The sequence below is a fragment of the Amphiprion ocellaris genome, chromosome 12 (genome assembly GCF_022539595.1).
Source record: "Amphiprion ocellaris isolate individual 3 ecotype Okinawa chromosome 12, ASM2253959v1, whole genome shotgun sequence".
NCBI lineage: Eukaryota > Metazoa > Chordata > Actinopteri > Pomacentridae > Amphiprion > Amphiprion ocellaris.
This window is the reverse complement of record NC_072777.1, coordinates 23,740,891-23,743,695: the sequence shown is the minus strand read 5'-3', so window position 1 is coordinate 23,743,695 and position 2,805 is coordinate 23,740,891. Positions and strand designations below refer to the sequence as shown.

Below are 2,805 nucleotides of genomic sequence, written 5' to 3'. Positions count from 1 at the left end.
GTTACAGAGTCATGTTTCCGGTCACCTTGGTCCAATATTCACGCTCTTTTAGCTCCGTTTTTGGTCAACACCAGCTCCTGAGGGAAACATCTGTCCCCTTAGCTGCTAAATACCCACAATATGTTCACCAGCTAGTCCCCAAATGTGTCTGTTTGCTGCTGAGCAGGTAGTGCTACAGATGGCTTTTATAGCCTTTTCCCTGCCTGCAGCAGCAGAAGACAGTGCGATGAGAGCGATGAAACTGAACCAAACCTCTAAAGTTGTAGCCAGACACCAAAGCAATGAGCTGAAACTCACTATAAATCTGAGTAAAGCAGAAGAGAGCTGCAGATTCAGCTGATATTTTCCTCTAAGTTCATCCTGAAAGAGCAAGTGACTCACATGTTGTCAGAGTGTTTTCACACTTTTAGTCGTGACATTATTATAAAATATTGCAGCTGCTTTAAAGCTTTTGATTTCCTGTCTTCAGTTTTGGTTAATGTACTAAATTTCTTGCTCCATGAGTTCCAAGACTCTCAGTGCCAAATCTAAATCATCAACATGGCTGACTGACAGCATATGCATGTTGAAGACATCTATGAAATACCAGTGGTTAGGGGATGCTTCAAACAAATTAATGACAAACAGTGTTAAATTTTTAATGTTATTATCTTTTCCACATATGCAGTTGTGAAGACTTTGATTTACACTCCATATGTCAAAAAAAGCAGACGGTGAGCTTTAATCACAGAAGCAGGTAACTAAAATCCAGAAGGTAACACTAAAAAATATGCACAGGGAACAGACAAAGTTTAACCAAAAACCCATAGGACAACAAATACATTGGAACAAACTGAAGCAAGACAGAAAGTAACACAAACAGGCTTTAAAAAAAAAAAAACTAACTGTACAAACCAGATGTAGATGAGGAACACAAGAAGAAGGTAAGGTAAACAGATGAACTGGCAACCAAAACAGGGAGCGACAAGACTGAGTTTCAAACCAAGCACTTTTTCCTTATTGTACATACTACAGCTGTCCTCACAATGTACACCCTGTCTCATGCAGTATGCACACAACCAAGAAATATCATTTTGTCATAATATTGCACCTTCAACTCTTGCAGTCTGTAGTGAGGAATGGTCTGTAATCTGTCTGTGCACTCTGGGTGGGTAAGCTTGTTTATAGTCACTCAAGGTACAATGGTGGAACTTTGCATTGTAGAGGATTATGGGATGGAATGGCCAGAAAAACACTGCATAGTTTGTTCATCCCCTTGGAGAAAGTCAAGAAATACTTGCTGTCAGAAGTGGGATTCGAACCCACGCCTCCAGGGGAGACTGCGACCTGAACGCAGCGCCTTAGACCGCTCGGCCATCCTGACTGCGTATCGTAACCTAATCTTTGACGTACAATGCCTTTGTCAGATACTACAGATGAAGGTGTTACGGTTATTGGAGCGCACCATTTATGGGCACATAGAGGTTGACTGACGAGACGGGATGGGAGTGAAACCAATGAACGACAATTTAAAAGGATGGAAAACGCAAAGGGAGGAAGTAAAGCAAGTAAAGACATAAGGAAAGGGGATTTAATCAAAATAAAAACAGAAATAAACTGCAATAGTTCATGACACCATGCCCAATAATAGGCTCCACTTATGTTCCACAAGGCTGGAGCTTATGGTCCACAGCTTAGAGGGATAAGATGTATCCAATATTTTGTTTCATGGTGAAGTTGATCCAAGGACTAAGCACTTTGGTTCACATGCCCCTTATCTGGGAGTCTTTGTAACATGTAAACAATGTAACAAGCCATTGTCCTCCTCACACTATATGATTAACGCTGCAAAAAGTGCCACTTTCTCATATATTACACTCGGTGTTGTGAGAAGAGTGGACAAGGCTATGAAGAAAAAAACGGAGCAATAAAACAAACAACAGCCCGAGCCAAGATCTTGGTTATGTTCCTACTTCATTCTAGATTACATCCTAAGCATAGTGAGCTAACTAGCTGTTGGCAAATACATACCACAACTTATACTGGAAGGACAGAGTTGTTCAGCACAACACCCAGCAGTGCAAAAAAAAAAAAAAAAAGTTAAAAAAGCCTTGAGTGTTGCTGCTCAGTAAACACATCATGAAGAAGTCTGATGTCTGCTGTAAGTAAAACCTAATAGAAAGACGCAGTGAAGCCCACAAGGCCGCTGCAAACAAACTAAACAAACATCTTTCTCTCCTCCTTCCAAGGTTACATGGTCTCGCTTCAAACTTACAAGGGACCGCAATTTACATTTTAGCTGTTTATCGCTACAGTTCTCTCTTTAAGCTGAGATGCTGGATTCCAGCGGATGTTCACGAAGGGTATGTTTATAGCAGCTTTTCAGGGCATGGCCTTCATCTGTCACAATGAGTAAAAGCACAACCTACACACCGTAAAATGGCTGAAAAATATCAGTTATTCAACAAGGAACCTTTTTTTAGAGGACGTAACGCTTCGGTTTGATGGTTATCAGCATGGTCTATCTGGCAGTATAATCACAGTTTTCTTTTATAGTTATATCATTACAATTTGATGCTTTTAATTTAGTTTGTGTGGTTGTAGTGGCTGCATAAAGGCTGTCCATCTGTACATTTGGGTCTAACTGATACTGGGTCAGCTGCTTGCGGTGTAAATACGGACTTTTAAGGGTTCTTCTTTTGGAACACAGCAGTTCTGAGTTGAGGTCCCAACTCATTGAGTAATATACAGTCATTTATATTTAAAAAAAAAAAAAAAAAAAAAAAAAGCTTGAACAGTCCCAAAACGTTGCCTAATACTTAACAT

The 2,805-nt window shown here is 40.2% G+C and overlaps 1 non-coding gene across 1 annotated transcript; it reads right to left on the bottom strand.

The window, feature by feature from the left end:
* Positions 1 to 1,280: 1,280 nt before the first annotated feature.
* Positions 1,281 to 1,363, bottom strand: trnal-cag (transfer RNA leucine (anticodon CAG)). The gene has a single exon. It is a non-coding gene; the product is annotated as a tRNA-Leu (tRNA).
* Between the last annotated feature and the right edge of the window lie 1,442 nt (positions 1,364 to 2,805).